Consider the following 20,017-nt stretch of genomic DNA (forward strand, 5'->3'; position numbering starts at 1 on the left):
TAAACCTTTATTGAGGGCCTATTACACAGAACTGTCAGGCACCAGGGACATAGGCATGACTAAGACACAGTCCCCACCCTCTTCTCTAGACAAGGAGACACCTAAGCAGATGATGACAGTATTCAAATTTTAGTGGGCAGAATAATAGCTACCACACACTGAGCATTTATTATGAATGGGCACTCTTCTGAAGGTTTTGAGTGCTTAACACATCTATTTCTGACAGCAAGCTTATGGGGTATTTACTATTACTCTCCATGTGTTACAGCTGAGGAAACTGAGGCATAGGTTAGGTGATTTGCTCAAGGTCAGAGAAGTAGCAAGTACTGAGCTGGGCTTCGAACCCTGTGGAGTGCATCTTTGTGGTCACTATGCCGAACTGCTTCTCTCGTGGGAGTGTGTGGGAAGTGAGCATAGGGCATTGTTCCTTCTATCCCTGGAGGCAAGGGAGATGCGGGGAAGGCTTGACTGTGGAGATGACATTTGAGCTTGGATCTTGAAGGATGAGAGAGGACCCCCCATGGGAGACCGCGAGATAGAGGGCACTGCCCCTGAGCTGGGAAAGGACCTGACGGTCTCAGAAATCTGGTGGTGTTCCGGGCAGCTGGTACAAGGTGAGGGGCAGGAAGGGACGGCAGGTAAAGCCAGAGAGGAATGCAGGGCCCAGGGTGAGAGCTTGCTTCTCCTGCAGGGGAAGGAGTGTGAGTTTTCAGTCCTTGGCAATGGGGGAGGGGGCAAGTGGGGATGGCCAAGCCGGTGAATTACACATTCTAGGCTTGCTTTAGAAATGCTGCAGGGTTCATGCAAAGGGAGGGCTGGGAGAAGCGGAGAAGGTGGTAGAGAGCCTAGGAAGCACTTGCAGTGGTCCGGGCAGCAGGTGCAGAGGGTCTGCCTGGCTCTCGCAGGGGAGATTGGGGAGTCTGAGATTCCCTGTGGAGGGACAGGAAGGACGGTAAGCTCAGTGTGCCTGCCTGAGGCATGTGTGGGCCATTTCTCCAGCCACCAGGGAGGTTGGCAAAGTCTCACCGGCCCCTGGCTCAGCTGCCCCACCCTCTGACTCTGGGCTCTGGGGACAGAGCCTCTTTGGCCCTGCGGTGGCTGCAGGCCCCGCTAGGAACCAGCTACCATCTTCCGGGTTATGACTGCACCTTTGCTAAGCCCAGAAGTGATGTCAGTGCATTTTTGTCCCACCTGTCCGTCACTGTTCTTTCCCAACAGGATTTACAGACATTCTGAGGTCATACAGAACATGTTAACGTGTTTGGTAGATTAGTATCATTCTGAGGTTGCTCTGTTTGGTCACAGGGGATGAGTTCTTTTGGTATTTAGACAAGAAAGCACCAGAATTATCATGTTCTTGCTCTACAGTTGATACATGGAAATGACCAGAGAAGAAACTCTCACTAGCCATGGACCTTGGCAGACCACCCCTTGCCCTCAGGAAGAGCAGTAGTTCAGATTTCTCCCATAGCACTCAGAATCAGTAGAAAGAAGGATTTGGGGTTTTGAGTTTTTTTTTTTTTAATGAAGCTATTTCTGCCTCTCAAGTTTATTAAACTGGTCACAATGACTTTTTTATTTTTTTTTTTAAGATTTTATTTATTTGAGAGAGAGAGAGAGAGAACATGAGTTGGGGGGCAGAGGGAGAGGGAGAGGCAGGCTCCCCACTGAACAGGGAGCCTGATGTGGGGCTCGATCCCAGGACCCCGGGTTCGTGACCTGGGCTGAAGGCAGATGCTTAACCGACTGAGCCACCCAGGTGCCCCACAATGAATTTTATATAAGAAAAAAATCCTAAATATAAAGAATTCCACTGACCTTCCAGGTGTAAGAGTTGTTCTCTGTGGTGAAAACCTGACTGGAGCCAACTGTGACCAAGATGTTTCCTTATCAATTGTCCTGCCATGCATAGAAATTGCCCTTCCATCACCTTCCCCTGCCCCTCCTCACCTGAGCATTTCAAAGAAGCTTCCCTGTGTCACAGGTGCAATCATCTGGGAGTTTAGAGGAGGGAAGGCTGACGGTGATTCGCTCCCAGTATACCCTGATAGTTTTAAAGAAACTCTATCTTTTTTCTACTAACCACCTGGAAGATGGGATATTATCTTTATTTCAATTCCTGAACCCAATGCCTAAAAATATAGTTGCTATCAATACGGTGATTTTAACAAAATCTCACTGTCATCAACTTGGTTGTTTTTGTGAGTCAGTGTTATTTTGTGATTCAGCCTGCGCAACACATGCTTGCAGGGAGCTGCAGAGGTTTTCAGACTTGGGCACCTTTTACCAGCCTGGGGATTCCACAGATCTTACCACATTAGGGACAGATGTGAGCCATGATGCTGGAGCTCAGTGCGCTGGGGGGCTGTTGCAATAGATTAAATTGGGGTTGGAATTGTTTAAGGCAGAACTTTTAAAAACATTTAAAAAGTTTGAAACACAAGTTGTAGGAGATGTTTTAAGGAAAAAAAATTCCATTATGTATGAACTTTTTTTTTTTTTTGGTCTTGGAGAGTCACAATGCAATAAAGAAACTGTGTTTTGTCCAGTTTTCTTTACACATGGCATCTACTTATACTTGTGATAACCATAGAACCATGGTGCATCTGTGCATCTGTGTGTGTAACAGTGCAAGAAATTTGCATGAATGATTTTTTTTTTAAGAGAGAAAGAGAGTGTGAGTGACAGGGAGGGGCAGAGGGAGAGAGAAAGAGAGAATCTTAAGCAGGCTCCATGCTCAGCATGGACCCTGATGCAGGGCTTGATCTCATGGCCCTGAGACCACTATCTGAGCCAAAATCAATAGTCGGATGCTTCACCAACTGAGCCACCCAGGCACCCTGCAATGAATGATTTTCTAATGTTTGCCTAAAAAATGCAAGATGCAAGACCACTGTCCTATGTGTGGATGTTCCATTCAGGTTATATTGCCATTAGTTCTTTTCCTATGGATTTTTCAAAGCTTCAGGTCATAGGTTGTAAGTTCATTTTCATGACTCTTTCTAGTCTCACTACCTCCCATACCATGGCATTTTCCTTCCTCATCAAATTTGTGGGACGAATGGTCTAGCTTTTCTCCTATCTCCTATTCACCTTCCACTTGCTAGTTAATTACACTGCACCACCAGCAGGCCCCTAACACTGCTCTCTTGTGCCACCAAAAAGAAGCTTCATGCCAATTCCAAAGATTCTTCTCAGGTGCCTTTACCCTTTCTGAGCCAATCAATAGTGTTACAAAATAATTCAACTCTGGGAATGCCATCTCCCTCAAGCTTTTAGAATATTAAATTACCTTTTCCTAGTATCTCATCTATCCCTTCTTTGCCTCTATACATCCCACTTGTTTCCTCCCTCATCCAAATAGTAAATGAGCTACCTATTAAACATTTGTTATTCACTTTACACGTTATTCACTTTCATTTCACCTTCACAATGGAGATTGGCTGTAGTGCTCCATTTTACTGTTGAGAAACCAAGCTTCAAGGAGCTCAAGATAACTGCTTAAGGTCACGCAGCTAATAAGTGGCAGATAAAAAAATGCATTTGGATTTGTCAAACTCCCAATTCTGTATTATTTTCTCTACTCCTGTATCTTAAACTGGGGTATGAGTATCCTGGATGAGGGGGCAGGTAAAGCTGTGGAATCTACTAGATTATCTATACCGCTTAAGCATTATGGGGAGAAAGTAAATACTTTAAAGTATTTTCATGGTAAAACAAGCCAATCCATAATATGTGCTAAAATACATATTTCAAAAGAACTTTTTAATTAAGTAGGCTCCACGTCCAGTGTAGAGCCCAATGCAGGGCTTGAACTCATGACTCTAAGATCAAGACCTGAGCTGAGATCAAGACTCAGATACTTAACTGACTGAGCCCTCCAGGTGACCCTCAACAGAACTTTTAAGATGAAACTTGCAACTGCAATGAAATGTGTCCTTTAGAAAAAAGATTTTATTTATTTATTTGATACAGAGAGAGAGAGTGCAAATAGGGGGAGGAGCAGAGGGAGAGGGACAAGCAGACTCTGCACTGAGTATGGAGCCTAACGCAGGGATCAATCTCATGACCCTGAGATCATGACCTGAGCTGAAATCAAGAGTCAGATGCTTGACCAACTGAGTCACGCAGGCACCCCTGAAATGTGCTTTTTGAGTTAGCTTTGAGCCAAGTACCTAGAATCCCAAAGATATCAGTTTATTCTTATTTACCATCCAGGCTACACCAAAGAAAATACACTTTGCTCATACCTTGCTACTCCCCATTGCAAGAACCGTTATGTAGGGTTCTAAGCTCAGTTCTTGTTCCTAAACATTCCTGTAGGGACTTCATTCATCCCACGGTTCTATCGCTAGCTTGTATTCTCTCTTTTGATGTATGCCACTGATTCACTTATTCTTTCCTCCATGAGAACTTTACTGTACATCTTTTAACCTACAGGACATCTCTATCTCCATGCGTGTCCAGAAACAGCAAACAAAACATTTAAAAATGACATTCCTTATGTATCCCTCCCAACATGCTCCTTCTCCATGAGTTTTGCTGCTGTTTTCCCAATCATTCCTACTTGAAACATTGTGCAGACTCCCTGGTAATCCACATTGGCCTTATCCTAACATCTGTAGAGTTTGGAATGTCAGTTGCCTGGTGGCTGGCCACCCTCGGTCAGTCCCTCTTTAGACCTTGTTTAGCTCAGTGGTTCTCAAACGGGCAGTTTTGTCCCCCAAGGAACAGCTGGCAATGTCTGGAGACATTTTTGGTTGTCCCAGTTGACATCTGTTGGGTAGAGGCCAGGGATGCTACGCTGCTAAACCTCCTACCGTGCACAGGACTGCCTACACAACACTGAGCTCCAACAGTCAAAACTGTGGTTGAGAAACATTAGCCTGGTCTATGAGAAAATGTTGCTCACTGGGTTCTTTCCCTCTCTTTCTCCTTCACCCTCCATTTGGTTGCCGGCATGGGTCATGTCACCACTGAAAACTTGCAATGGTTCCTAGCAGATCTCTCATCCTGTCATTCAAGAATCTCCAAAATAGTTCTACTCCCTCCCTTCATAGCATACTGCCATAGAATGCGTAATTGCAAACTCTGGTAAGTGCAGGGAGCCATGAGAGTGTGTAAAAGGAGGAACTGAGGTAGTGGTAGAGAGGCGAGGGCAGGAGGAACGAGGAAGGCTCCCAAGGGCAGTGATGATAAACTGAGATCTGAAGAATGAGTTAAGTGGGCGAATTAAGATGTGAAAAGTGCTCCCCGGGGAGGACCAAAGTATGTCAAGGTTTCTGAGCAGAAAGGAGCATGGAGAGTATTTGAAAGACAGAAGCACCAGTATGCCTGAAGCCTAGAAAGCAAGGCAGAAAGTGGCTCAGGATGAGTCTGCAGAGGTACCCTGGGCCTTGTAGACTGTAGCAAGAGATTTAGTTTTATGCTAAGATAAATTGGAGCTGTTGAGGGTTTTGAGTAAGGGAGTGATGTGCTGTGTGTGATGTGCTGTGATTTAGGCTATTGTGGGGAGAATGGATTGGGGGGAGGATGAACAGCAAAACTGGAAGGGAAGTGATCAGTTAAGAGATCTTGCAGTAGCTCAGGCCTAAGGTGATAGTGGTGGGGACGAAGAGTGTGTGAATTTGAAGATATTTAGAGGGCAAAACCAGTAAGAATGGATTACATGTAGAGTGTGAGAGGGAGGTGTTGAGGACAACCCCTGGGTTTTGAGCTGCATGGATGGTGGTAGCCTGTCAAAGGCCACCTAATTAGTAAGCAGCACAGACAGGCCTGGCATCCAAGGCTTAGACCAATGACCCATGACACATCGCAGCTGCTTCCCAGTGGTTGTGGTTGATCGACTTCTGCCCCATTGCCTGTTGAAACATTATACCCTTGGATATGGACCTCATAGAAACGTTCTTCCCAAGGTGGAAGCTTCTAATAATCTTAGACTTGGAGTTAGGGGAGCTGGATTAAAATTTCTGCAGCATGGGCAGGCCACTCCAAATTGCTGAACTGGCATCCTCACTGTGTCAAACACAGATCGTCAAAATACCCACTTCAAAGGTTAGTTCTGGGGACAGGGTGGTAGAAGGGAGCCAGTCTACAATGAGTACATTTGAACTTAAAGCCCGGGAGCCGCATTCATTCTGCTTCTCAAGTCATGGTTTTATCTTTTTCTCTATAGGTTGTTTTTGTGACATGTGGGCGAAAAGGAGCTTTTGGTTGGATCTTTTTGTTCTGGGGTTCCAGGTGAAGTCAGTTGCAATTTCCTACATGTTAGAGGCTCAGGAAATGTGTGCTGCAAAACTTGCCCCCCACTCTGTCCCTCGCCGTCAGCAGGTGGGCCACTAAATTGTTCTGTGTTTGAGGTCCAGACATAAAACACCATAATTAGTTAAGAGCCTAAGTAAGGCAGATAATCTCCAAGTTACAGTGTGTCAGAGTCACCTGTGATGACTTTTTAAAAACACAGATTCCTGGGTCCTTACCACCCCACATATTGTAATTTGGTAAGCCAGCATGTGGCCGAAGGATCAAATTTTCAGAAGCTCTGAAGGTGAAACTAAGGCTGGTCATGTAAGTGCTGCCTTGAAGGAAACAAGCCTAGAGTGTTGCTGATATGGCTAGGATTCTTTGAGGGCAGAAACTCTGTCTGGTTCCCTACACCAGGGCCTACTGGGGTGTTAAACAAACATTTGAGCTAAATTGAATAAATCATTGAGTCTTGTTAAATTGAATTACTGTACCATGACCTTATTTTCCTTCCCATCCATCCCAAGTCAAATGTTGACAAGTCTGCTACGATTTTAGGAACAATGGATTTTAGAGAGAGGGGTAAGGTTCAGGAAAATGTGTGTGTGTGTGTGTGTGTGTGTGTGTGTGTGTGTGTGTTAGGAGTTATGGAAATCCCAGAGTACTACTGAGCAGGCTAAAAGGATTTGGGATTCTCATCCATGAGGACCTGCTGCTGATGGGACTCCATTCTAACTCTACCATTCACTGGAAGTTTTCATGGAGATACGAATGAAAAGTAAATGAAGCTAGGCCCAGGTTTAATAAGGCACTATCTCCCCCATGATGCATTCTCCCTGGGAGCAGGGAACCAGACCCTAGAGGTCCCCTCATGCTCTGAGGGCAGCACCCCAAGGGCTGTCAGCTTCCTCTGGACCACAAAGGCTTCCATTCTCTTGCCTGTGCAGCAGCCCATCCTCACATCTCCCTTCACATCTCCCTTCCTCCTGTACTGAAATCTTGTATTGCTTGTGAGAGTCAAATGTTACAACAGCTGGAGCAGAACATCCCACCAGGCTTGCTTTACTGCCACCACAGGCATGGCCTCTGACCAGCTTTCCTATATAGCACATGTCCTAATACATATCTGAAAAGCAAAACTTAAAACAAATCGTATACTTGGTAGACATATGATTTCAAAATACCATGTACAAGAGGATGTACTTACAGGAAACACAGGGTAAAGAGCAAAAAGGTCTTGGAAAGGACAAGAAGGCAACTCTGGGGACTAGTTTTTTCCTTTATCCTAACCAATCTTCCCACTAGTGTTGATTCCTGTCACCTCACCCTTTATTCCCACAATCGCTGTCCCATTTCTTTCTTCCAGACTGGTTCATGCTTTCTAAAGGAACTTGATTTTGCCTGCAACCTTTGATTGATCGTGGGGTCAATGTCAGCCTTTGCAAGGCCACCAGATGGACAGGAAGAATTTGGGAGCAAACAGAAGAACAAGGTTTGAGCCCTGGATTCCCTATGTGAGTGACCATGGATGACATCATCCACCCTAATAAATACCTATGTCATGCTCTATGCCTTCCAGAAGTGGAGTGAACATCAGAGCAAGGAGAAGAGTTTAGAACTACATCTGTGATGCAGAGGGAGTTAGAGGCCTGTTATTATTATTATTATTATTATTATTATTATTATTATTATTATTATTATTAGAGCAAGCCCTATGAGCAGGAGATAGGCTTGCTGGCTTAAAGGTTAACTTTAGCATCAGAATTCCTATTCCCCCTTTACAATTTTGGGGTTTTAAATAAAAGTGTGTTTGTTTTTCTTACTTGTATCTTGTAACTTTGTAAGGCACCCTACTGCATGTCTGAAAGTTCCGTGTAAACACATTTGTTGGGTGGGCAACTTGTATATGTGAAAAGCCATTGCATGCAGTTGATAGATTGTTAGTGAGTCACACTAGTGATAACAATCTTTCTGGATATGATGTCACCCCTTGCATTCTGGGAGGGGCTTGTTTCCCCAAACCAATAGTTTCTCAGCAGAAATCTCCTGTTTTTCTAAAATGTGGTCAGTTTTTGGATGAATATAAAGCAGTTCTGAGATGCCATGGAGAGAGCAAGGCCATCAACCACTTTTCTTTTCTTGGAAATACAGTCTGTCTCCACCTACCTACCCCTCAGACTTCCCTGTCTGAATCCAGTCCGTGCTTAGAACACACCCTCTCCTTTGCAAAGTACTTTGGAACACCAGCGCTTTAGGAAAAGAATAACCAAGCTCCCCAAGGTCCAGGCTACGACTCCGTGATCCCATTTGCCAGAGAGTTTGGATTGAAGAGCATTCTGGGTTCCACCCAACCCCACATAAGTAAGAAGTGTGTTCTCATACAGGACAAAGGGAAGGCACCCTATCGGACAGGATTTTACTGTCTAGGAGTAAACCAATGATTTAACCCGGACAGTGTGACCCAAAGAAACTACTACTCTATCAACCTGTAAACCCCATTTCTAACATTCTGGCACCAGCCTTATTATCCAAACATCCAGACTCTTAACAGTGCTCATGTTTGGCTTAGAACACGAGTCATTTACCAAGAGCCGCTATGCACCTTACGCTGTGTTAGGCACAAAGGAAAAGGAGAGAGCATATATTGAGTGCTGTGGAATGGCATCAGGTTCTGGAACACAGCAGTTGTTGAAAAGTGCTATTATCATTGTTGTTGCCATTGTAGTTTATTGTTGTTGTTGTTGTTGGGTGTCATTGTCCCTGGGCAAGTTCTCTATCTTGTACCACTAGTGTTTGACATCACTGATTATCCCCTTCTTAAACCTCTCTCCTCTTAGGTTCTCCTCCGACTTCTTGAACCATACTTCGTTTCATTTGTTTTTATAATACATATGTATCTAACTTACCTATTGATCTATCTCTCTCTCACATATTATTCCCATCTCTTCTCTGGTTTCACTGTAATCTAGTCTGGATTATAGCAGAGACTTCTTTAATCTCTCTCTCTAGCCTGTGAGCCCCTTGAGGGCAGGGACCAAGGCCTATGTGTCTCCATAAGCCCAGAGTCTGGTAGGTGCATATATGCCAAGTGCATATATGATCAGTGAATCAATAAATGAATGAATGGCCTAGCATGTTAATCTTTCCACCACTAAGCTTTCCTTCTCCAGCCAGTCATGCCCACTGCAAGCATAGCTACCTCCTGAAAATTCCATCTTTATCCACTTATTTCTTGCTCAAACATGTAAGTGTCTCTCCTTTACCCTGCAGGCCAACTTTCCAGCCACACCCATCCTGTTATCTTGCTCTGTCTAATGTCCTGTCCAATGCCACTTCCTACTCTTGTCTGCATAAATCCTGGGGCCAGGCAGGTTGGATTCCTGTCAGGCACTGAATTTTTGTATACTCAGTCTTTCTAGATCCTTGCTTATACTCAGTCTTTCTAGATCCTTGCTTATGACTTTCCAACCTTTCTCTCTGACTATCCAAATCTGACCCATCATTCAATGCCCACCGATCAGGTCCTAGCAACAATAGAGCCCGTAAAAACACAGCCCCTTCTCAGAACTTCCCACACCCACACTGCCTCTGCTTGGCTCCTCATCAAATGCTGCCCTGTATTATTATCTGACAGTCAATTCATAAGGTCTTGATAGTAGAAGCCATGCCTTATGTTTCTTTTGGATATGGACCATTTTTGAGGAGTCTTGTCAAAGGAGTCCTGTCAGAGTGAACTAAACGCAATATAAATTTTACAGAAGAGAATGCTAGAACATGTAAAGCTGAGTCTGGCCCTTCTTATTTCCATCAAATCACTAAATTTACTACTTTGGATATGCAGCAGATCAAAGCGAAGTGTCTGGGTCTCTAGTATATCTTGCGTAACATAGATCCTAATGATGATGCTGAAAGTGGTAGCCGCTACCATATTTGAGTACTCACTGTTCTATGTGCAAGGCCTTGTGACAAGTATTTTAATTTCATCATAAAAATCCTTAGAAATATATTCTATTATCCCACTTTGCAGATGAGGAAACAAACTGAGGCTTCAGGCATTTCTCAAGTCCATTTCTCAAGTATCAATCATAGACGTGGGCTCATGCCCAGTGCTAGATTCTGAAGATACAGAGATGAACCAGACAGTCTCTACCCTCAAAGAGTTTACAGACTAGATGGGAAGAGGAAAATTAAAAATTATGATTCGGTTTAATAAGTTCAACGCCAGAGTTAGTATTAGCCCTTCTTCTATCATATGGTCACTAAACGCAGTGACCAACTCTCTCCAATGTCCAAACAATGCTTTACGAATCATGTCATCACTTAACTTCTGCAGTCTTCCTCCCAATAACCTATAATCCCAGTTTAGTAATGATAAAGCATCAGCAAATTTCGGTAGAAGGACATTGTAGAATATACCTGACCAGTAGTCCTCTAAACTATCAAGTTAATTAAAAACAAGGAAAGCCTGAGGAAGTCACAGCCAAGAGGAGCCTAAGGAGACACAATGATGAAATGTAATGTGGTGTCCTGGATGGGGTCCTGGGACAGAAAATGGATATTTCAGATAAAATCTAAGGTAATCTAAATAAGGTATGGACTTTAGTTAATAACAATGTACCAATCCCTGTTTATTAATGTACCATACTAAAGTACCATAATAATGAACATAAGATGTTAGCAATAGGGAAACTGGATATATGGGGACTCTCTGCACTATCTTCTCGGTTTTTCTGTAAATCTAAAACTGTTCTAGAATAGAAAGTCTACCAACAGATAATAATGTTAACCCTTAAAATAAGGGCTGTGACTGACTGTCAGGATAATGAGGCTGGTAAGGCAGGGAATCTGAGCAAAGGAGTCCATTTGGGTTGGGAGGTAAAGAGGGGAAGATGGTGAGCTTGGTTTTGGAGATCTTGTCTTGGAGAGTATGGTGGGAAGTCCACCTCTCTGATAGGAGCTGAGGAGCTTGATTTGGAGTCGAGGGGAGTGGGAGAGGAAACCTGGGGTGAAGACACACACTTGGGAGTCATGGTGCACAGAGGTGGTAGTTGAAGCATTTGATGTCCTAAACACCATTTTGGAGATCAGCAGCCGGCAACTCTGTTATTACTGCATGATGGATGAGCCGGAGGAGGCTGGGGGAGAGCCAGTTTGATTATAACTGCAGAGCAGCTGGGGCCTTTCATCCTCGGGGGGAGCCAAATCATCCTTGTGGGCACAGGCGCTGGTTTGTTTTTTAAATTCTGGAAGGCATTTCCCGAGGCAAACTCTGGATATGATAATTATGCTGGTTAGTAAGTTGATCTCACCTCAACTGCATAGACAGGGATCCCACAACAAAATGCTTCTGTGGTATTCAATACATTGGCTTTCTTTGAAAAAGGAAGATTTTGATTCTTTCTTCTATAGTAGGTGTAGGGTAATTGTGTTAGATGAAACTATTTTGATAACCATCTTTCTCGAGGACACAGCACCTCAGTAGTTTTAAAAACCTAAGTTAATTAGATATCTGATGTTAACAAAAGCTTCCATTAAAAAAAAAAAAAGGCTGCACCCCCCCGCCCCAGACTCTTGCTATAGCAGAAGAGTCAATGCTAAGTACAGCTTTTCTCATCAAACTGGCACTTTTGTATAGTTAATCATAGATGTCTGCGGCCTCTGAGATGGAGGAGGCAACCCCTCCCCCCAACTCTTAACCCCAAGGATGAAAGCCCCATCACCAGGGTAAAATCTCCGCTTTTCACGTGATAATCCTAGTGAGCTGGGTCTTACATATACTAAGATATTAACTTTGCTTGGCATTCAAGGATGGTCTAGTTTGTAGGAAAAGGCCATATCTCAGATACACAGGAGGGATAGTCTTAGTTAACTCTAAGGTAAATATCCTGGCAAGAATGAAAGGCTGTGCAGAATTTATCTAGAAACCTGGCAAAATGACTAGGCTCCTAGAAATGCTCCCAGCAATGGATTCTCGGAAATGTAGAGTCTCCTGACTATAAGCAAATGAAGTTTAGAAAGGGCTGATATATAAATCCTCCCCAGACATGCAAGCATGCACGTTTGTTGCATACAAACACACAAACCCCCCTTTTGACATCCACGTTGGGCAACGCAAGGACAATTTCATTAACTTTCTTTAGTTAGAGAAAGAAGGAGTTGGTGGCTAGAGAAGCTAGTGGGCGGCTTTGGCTCTTGGCAGAAGGCAGAGTGGGCTCCGGGGCCACCAGCAGCCTGTGTCCAAGCTTCCGCTCACTTCTCACAGGCCCTGTGGTGTGCTGGCTAGCTCCTCGGAGTCTCGGGTTCCTTCTTTAAGGAATGGGGATAAAGATGAACATCTCAATTCAACTGAATGTCTTCCAAGTGTCAGGCACTGGGCTGGGGATATGGTGGTGAACAACAAAAACACAATTGCCCCACTCCAAGACAGGTGCATTTCAGGGAGGTTGCTGTGAGTGTCCAGAAATTTCCAGTGTGCATGTGGCTGGGCACATGGTCACCTCCAAGTATGCAATGTTATTGTGCTTTTCTCCCACCCCAAACTGAGTACTTGAACTTAAGCAAAAGTATAGCCTATCTACAGGACACTTAGCAGCACTAGGCCTAGGACTGAAGTGTATTCGTTTGTGGAGCCTCAAAAGACTTCAATAGCAAACACATTACAAAGGCAATGGGCTTTGGAGCCATAAAGAACTGGCTCTGAAATCTTTCCTTGGCCTTCACTACCTGCACGACATTGTCTAATTTGTATATTCTCTCTGAAGCTGAATTTCCCCATTTGTAAACTGGAGCTACTGTTAGGGATACCTACCTAGGCTTACGTTATAGGTGATAAAGGAAATATTACATATGAAAACGGCTTGTTCCAGGGCAAAGAGATACCCACGTTAGCAATTCTTGTGTCTTTTCATTACTATCACTGAGAAAACACCAACTGTGGCAGCATCCCCCATGCGGTGCCTTTGGGGCTGGTGGTCTGGACTGGTACAGCAGTGACATTAACGCATTCCATAGGCTTTAGAATGACAGTCAATCACTGGAAGGATTTGTAAATAAGTCCTGACCTAATTAAGAGCAGATCCAAGGACTGTGACTTACTTTTGAGTAATAGCAACACAGACCATGATGCAGAAAGAAAGGTCTGGAATGGTCTTTCCCAAGGGCACACGAGCCCTATTGGTAGTGCTTTGCATCCATTGTGACCCCCACTTGGTCTCCTTCTCAGCTGACTTGATTCCTCTCCATTTCAGGGACCGAAGGGAGAACATTTAAGAAACACAAGTGTACCTCAGTCTCAGAAACAGCCCTCACCAGTAGTCAACCAGCATTGCAGTTTGAGGCCAATTTCTTTTGGGTCTTATAATCCAAGATGAGTTCCAGACTCACCTGAGGATCCAGTGCAGAGCTTGGGGAACCTTCATGAGCCCTGCAAACTAGCAGTTTAATCCTGATAGTCCTGGAGACATGAGCCAGTCTGAAGGGTCCGCCTTACCTTTTCTTCCAAGAGGCCATGGAATGCTCATGCCAGCAGGATCTTGGAGAGTCTCAGATGTTCCAGAGTTTTCAGGTGAGCTTGCAAGAATTCCCCCTGTCCTAGAACAATGTAGTAGAACTCACCAGTTCTGTTATGCCAAACTACTATAGTTTTATGAATTCATCAGGTTTCATTCATCCATTGTACCCCAGTACCTTTGCAAGTTTTTACTCTGTGGGAGGGGAACTGTTTCTCCTTTGCCTGCCTATACATCCCTGTTCAGCTTTCAAAACCCAATTCAAGAGTCCCTCTGTGGAGAGAGCCCTGATTCCCACCCTCTTTCTACACCACCGACAGATCTGGCTTCAAATCCCAGGACTTGGCCCATTTAGTGAGTTCTCAAGAAGTGATTATTGTTTTCTCAAATTCTTGGAGTTGACCTGGTTTCTTCTCCAGCCTCTGATAATTAGAGCAAGTGCAATGTGGGATGCTGGAAATCAACTATGCAGTTGTGAAACCTTTGATTTGAAGCAAGATTCTAGGTTGCTTAAAGGCGAGTTATGTAAGCTTTGCATTGTGCAACGGGCAGGAGGCCCTCACTGCAAGCCGAGATTGGGAGGCGATTGCTGGTGCAGCAGCACCTCTGCCTCCTTCCCACCGGGGCCATCACACCTCCCAGCCTTAGCACAGCTCCGGGTCCAAAACAGGCACTCAGCACAGATGTGCTGTATCTGCGGGACAGGAAAGCAAGCTCAGGGAGGGATGGGGGAGCCTGGGAGTCCTTCTCCCATCTTCTCAAGGAGACTTAGTGATCCACTCAAAGAGCCCATCTTGGCTGCCCTGGAAGCATTTCCCCAGCTTCAGATAGTAATCAGGATAGAGAGGCAGCCTCATGATTGATGATGAGGCTGACTTGATTTAGAGGTAGGCGTTTGGGTGAAAGATGCCATCAGAGCTCCAAGTGGTCATTATTACTAATCAAATGTAGGTTTTTTGATGACATGAAAAACATTGTTTAATATTCTTGGAAAACTCTAACCATTCCATAATAATTCCTTCTACGTTTTCTATTTGGAAATCCTTCTACCGAAGATTTCTATCAGAAGAAAGAGCTGAACCAAAAGAGAGAGAGAGAACTAGGACCCCCACATGGCAAGCCAGGCTAACAGGGACTAAGGCGATCGTTGTCCCTTGGAGATACGGAGTAATTGTGGGCCATGGTTTTCAATCCATCTCAACCCCTCTCAATGCTTCCCTCCCCAGGAGGCCTTGCTTTGCCCTCAACCAGAGGTGGCCTTTCTTCCTCCACACCTTGTTTGTCTTTCTACCATAGCTGTTTGTGTGTCTTAATACTCTTAGTAAATGAAGAACTCCTTACTTTTGGAGACTGTGACCACATGGCTTGGTGGAAAGAACATACACTCCGGAGATAAACAAGCTTGGGTTCAAATTTTTATGTCATCGATTAGCTGTGTGACATTAGATAAGTTGCTTAACCTTTCTGACTTGGTTTCATCATCTACGAAACAGGGATAACACAGCCGCCTACTTTGCAAGTTAGTTGCAATGATAGAGTAAGACCGTGTGAATGAAGGGCTTTGCGGCTCAGCTTAGTGCTCTGGGATTAGACAGCCTCCCCCCGCCCAACTAGCTGGTCAGTCCTGTCAAGTTACTCAAACTTCTAAGCCTTTTGTAATATAGGGCCAACAGGGCCCTCCTCATAAAGTTTTGGAAGGATTAAATGAGTGAATAGATATAAAAAGCTTACCACAGAACGTGACACAAAGAGAACGCTCATTAAGTGCCGGCTGTCGTCCGTGCATCTGTTTTGTATGCCTTCCTTCCACCTTGATCTTCTGAAGCATCCAGCAAATGCCTGACAGAGACAACAGATATGCTTGAACTGAAATGAAGTCATGTTGCATGGCTCATCACGTGATCACTTGAGTGCCCATTTCCCCTATTCCAGTGTCTTCTAGTGTCAAGGGTTTTTCTTAGTCTTCCCTTGAAATCAATTTCCATATTTAAAAGGAAGACTTCAGCTAAAATGTCAAGATTTAGCTAGTTTAGAGGAGAAGGGAAATAAGGATTTTGAGTGAACACACAGGAGAGAGACGGAGAGACAGGGAGAAGAAGAGGAGGAGGAGGGGAGTGACTAAAAGGTGAAGGGACAGAGAACATTCTGGAAGAGGAATAAACATTCTGAAAGATGACTGCTAGATGAATCTTGCACAGATTGCTATGTTCCTCCTACACTCATTATAAAATCATGGCTTGGATTTTAGAGATAGGGTCACTGTCCCTAGGCCGTGATGGTGGTTGGAGGATGGCTGGTAGTTGGCATATTCCTTACCAGGAACATTTGGCATCCAAGAACCTGCAACCAGGATGGATCGGTCCCACAAGCATGGCTCATAAGGAGCCCAGTGAAGTCCCTGCTAGCCCCACTAGCTGGCAGCCACAGTGGCTCAGAGCATGCTTCTCCAGAAACCAAGTGTTTCATTCTTAGTCAAAATTTTGGGGAGACATGGCCAGACCCCTTCACACTTGGTCTGGCAGCAGAGCCCAATCAAAGGCAATTGCTGGGCTGTGGGCCACTCTGGTCTTGGCCAACTCCCTCTGCTTCCAGCGAGTCAAGCCCAGCACGTAGCCTGCAGAGTCACTTAGAGCCCTGGGTCTCTGTTGCAATTAGAGCATGTAATCGGAAAATCCAAGATGACTCTATTTGGGAGAATTCTCTTTTCACCAAAACCCAAGCAATTCTTAGAAACCATCCAGAAATCCAGGCCGGTAGCTTTTTTTTTTTCTTCTTTCTGTTTCAGAACCATCTCTGGGGAGCACCGACCAGGAAGAGAACACTGTGATCCTTTAGATTCCTGGATGTAAATAGAAATCTACATCTATCCTGGAAAGGGCTTCAAGGTCAGGGACATGACATGCTTACCCAGGAGGTTTCATCATCCCAGAACTTTCAACCAAACTGTTAGGTAACTACTTTAGCCTACCACTGGACCAGATACCATTCCCTTAAGGATCCCACAGGAGACGCCACCTACTCATCCACAGATGGTGACTCCGGATTTTTGGAATTCATGCTTTAGAGTAAAAAGCAGTTTAGCTTTTCCAAAACTTCTTATACAATAGGTCATGTTTCACTTCATTCTTTGACTTGTAAATCTCCTAAGAAAATGCATGGCTTTGCATTCACCCCTTCCCTGAGATGTCCAGGAAATAGTATACTTGTGATTTCCTTATGTTAAGCAAAATTTCCTAACTTCCTTTCCTCCCTCCATCCCATTCAGGAGTTGGGCTTTGCTCTGCAAAAAGAAAATCCTCATCCTGTGGTCTTGCCTCCCTTGACTCTGCAACAAATGGTATGTTCTTATTTTGCTTATGGTCCCACTTACCAGTCCAATGCTGGAAACAAGTACTTCCCAGAGCTTTTTTTTGGTCCCCCTGCCCCCACTTTTCTTCTGTTTTTCTTCTAGCATTTCTTTTTAAAATTTAGACATAACATACATGCAGTAAAGCTCACACATCTCAGGTGTACAGCTCAGTGATTTTTCTGCTTACATGCACATTTGGTTAACAACCACTCCGATCAAGATGTGGACCATTTCCAGCACCCAGGAGTCTCTTGTGTGTCTCCTGCCTGTCAATAGCTCCCACCAAGGGTAATCACTATTCTGACTTTAGTTGTATCTGTTCTTGAACTTCATATAAATGGAATCATACAGCAGGTACACTTTTGTGTCTGGTTTCCAGTGCCTTTCTACTGGGAATTCACCTTCCTTAACATATGAGGGACACTGAACAAATATTCACTGGGATGAATGTGAAAAAGCTTCATATATGAAACTGATTTTTTAAAAGGACATCTAATTTATTTATTTATTTATTTATTTATTTATTTATTTATTTATTTTAGAAGAGGGAGGGGCAGAAGGAGAGAATCCCAAGATCCCAAGAATCCCAAGCTGGGCGCGGAGCCTGATGCAGGGTTTGATCTCACAACCTGAGCCGAAATCAAGAGTCAGGCTCTTAACTGACTGAGCCACCCAGGCGCCCCAAAAGGACATCTATTTTAAAGAAAATAGTTTCAAGGTCAGATCAGATCTTCTCTAATAAGGAAAGTAAGGATATTAGCAAAATCATTGGTCATAGGTAACATTGAAAAAGAATATGAGATATTCCTTGGTCCTACATCCTCCTCCTCAGCACCCACAATAATAAATTGTTCCAGCTGAGAGGTTCACATTGGTCTTTCTTTTTGAATTATTATTTTCAAAGAGGAGCCTGATGCCAGGGAAGGGGCACAGCTCTGGAGTCAGAGCCTGGGGTCGAGCCTGGTTCTGTTGGCACCACTGTGAAGGTAGCACAGTGGAAAAGATCAGAGAACTTGGTCAAGATGCTTCCAAGTTGTGTTTGGGGAGTTTCTCACCATTTCATCCTCAATTTGCTAATCCACAAAAACGTACTGAGTAGATGAAAGGATAGAATAAATAAAGGCTCTAAATTTACACTGAGAACTACAAAGCACTAAACACAGATTACTTCCATCAGCTAGTTGCAATGGGTCACTTTATGTATCAAATTGGCTGGGCTGTGGTGTTCAGATATTTGGTCAGACATTATTCTGGATGTTTCTGTAAAGGTGTGCTTTGGAATACATTAACATTTAAATCAGTGGACTTTGAGCAAAGCAGATTACCCTCCATAATATGGGTGGGCCTCATCCAATCAGTTGAAGGCCTTACTAGAACAAACCCTGACCTCCCCAGAGCAAGAATGAATTCCTCCAGCAGGCAGCCTTTGACTTTGAACTGCAAGTCTTCCCTGGGCCTCCAGCCTGATGGTCTCTCCTGTAGATCTTGGACTTAGCCATGCCAAGCCTCCACAACATACACACCAGTTTTTCATTTAGTTTGCTGATACTAATGTGTCTTTATTTTGTTTCCACTTTTATTTCAGATGCCATCTAGCTTCTTATTTCTTTTCTAAATCACTGAGGAATAGATTTAAATCACATTTTTTCTTTGCTTTTCATTATTAAAGATATTTCAAGAAATAATTTTTCCTTTCCACTATTGTCTTGGTCACCCCCCATGAGAGAGGATGGGGAAATAACTTCTTCACAGACACACTGTGCATTGCACCCTGAGTTAGGTTGTTAGTGACATGTAGAGACATTACTTCCTACCACCCCATGGATTTGGGGCATGCTTTGCTTATTGGTCATGTTTCTACACCTACAGGCTCACTTCTGGATGCACTCTAACCTCCATGACACCAGGGTCATGCTTAAATTTTCCTGGAAGATTCAGCATAAACCCAGGACACTGGTTTTACTTGGAGTATGCTCAGCTTTGTCTGATACCTAGAATCCCTGTTCCTTCCCACTGTAATGAACTGGTCAGGTCAAAATGTGAAATTTCCTGACATATCTGTGGTCCTTCCCTCAAACAAAGTTTCAATCCAGACTTATTTCTTCTAACACTGCACCACCACCCCCGGCCACCACCACCATTTCTTGGTCATCTAAAACCTGACAGCCTCCCAGGCAAAGGGAACCCCATCCTGCCTTACCGCTCTATAGGACCTGTGGACAGGCAGCTAGTGGGATTTGGGGGAGAAATTTTATCTTCTTCTTTCCTCCTAGTGAAGCCCCCTCCCCCCCGCCCCCCACCCATGATGGCCGGTTGCGTGTCTCTGATGACTGAAAACCAGGTCCAGATGCTGTCAGACAAAAGGAAGTGGGACCATTGTGGTCTGTGTTCTTTGCCATAAAAACTACTGGTCATATTCTGGGATTGCGTCACTGACACATGCATGATTTTAGATTTAAAAAAAAAATCCCATGTGATCAGAATTCTGTGGCTTTATTATTTTCATCTAACTTTGTTGCATCATGAATTGAGAATATGATGGGCAGAATTTCAGCTTATATTACAGTTCATCTCACGCCTCTACGAGCTCTCTTCCTCCTCCTCTTCCTCTCTTCTTAGCCCTTTCTTTTTTTTAAAGAAGTTATGGTTGGAAACAATTTCCCAGATCTTACATGTGGTTTTTCCTGGTGTTGATCAGAACTCTATAAGTATTTCCTTTTTTATTTGTGTCAGGTCTTCTTCAGTTTGTTGATTACTACATTGGTCTGACATCTGTAGACTTTGAAACATGCTGATCTAAGTCATTCAAGCAAATACTGATAGCCTAAAATGACATCATTTGTTGTGTGGCTTTGGATGGTGACTTATATTCCCTATGCCTTATTTCCTCATTGGTAAAGAAGGGACAATAACATTG

General features: G+C 44.0%; 1 long non-coding RNA gene across 2 annotated transcripts in view; it reads right to left on the reverse strand.

Moving 5' to 3' along the window:
- LOC145717090 (uncharacterized) overlaps positions 1-20,017 on the reverse strand; it is a 418,260-nt gene that overhangs the window by 106,252 nt on the left and 291,991 nt on the right. For both annotated transcript variants that reach the window (XR_014140106.1, XR_014140107.1), the window contains exons 4-5: positions 15,483-15,590; positions 13,733-13,833 (exon numbers count right to left, since the gene is read on the reverse strand). This is a non-coding gene — a long non-coding RNA (uncharacterized LOC145717090). The remainder of the gene's footprint in view (positions 1-13,732; positions 13,834-15,482; positions 15,591-20,017) is intronic.

This window comes from Leptonychotes weddellii, chromosome 14 (assembly GCF_054177405.1).
Source record: "Leptonychotes weddellii isolate Sample4059 chromosome 14, ASM5417740v2, whole genome shotgun sequence".
Lineage (NCBI taxonomy): Eukaryota > Metazoa > Chordata > Mammalia > Carnivora > Phocidae > Leptonychotes > Leptonychotes weddellii.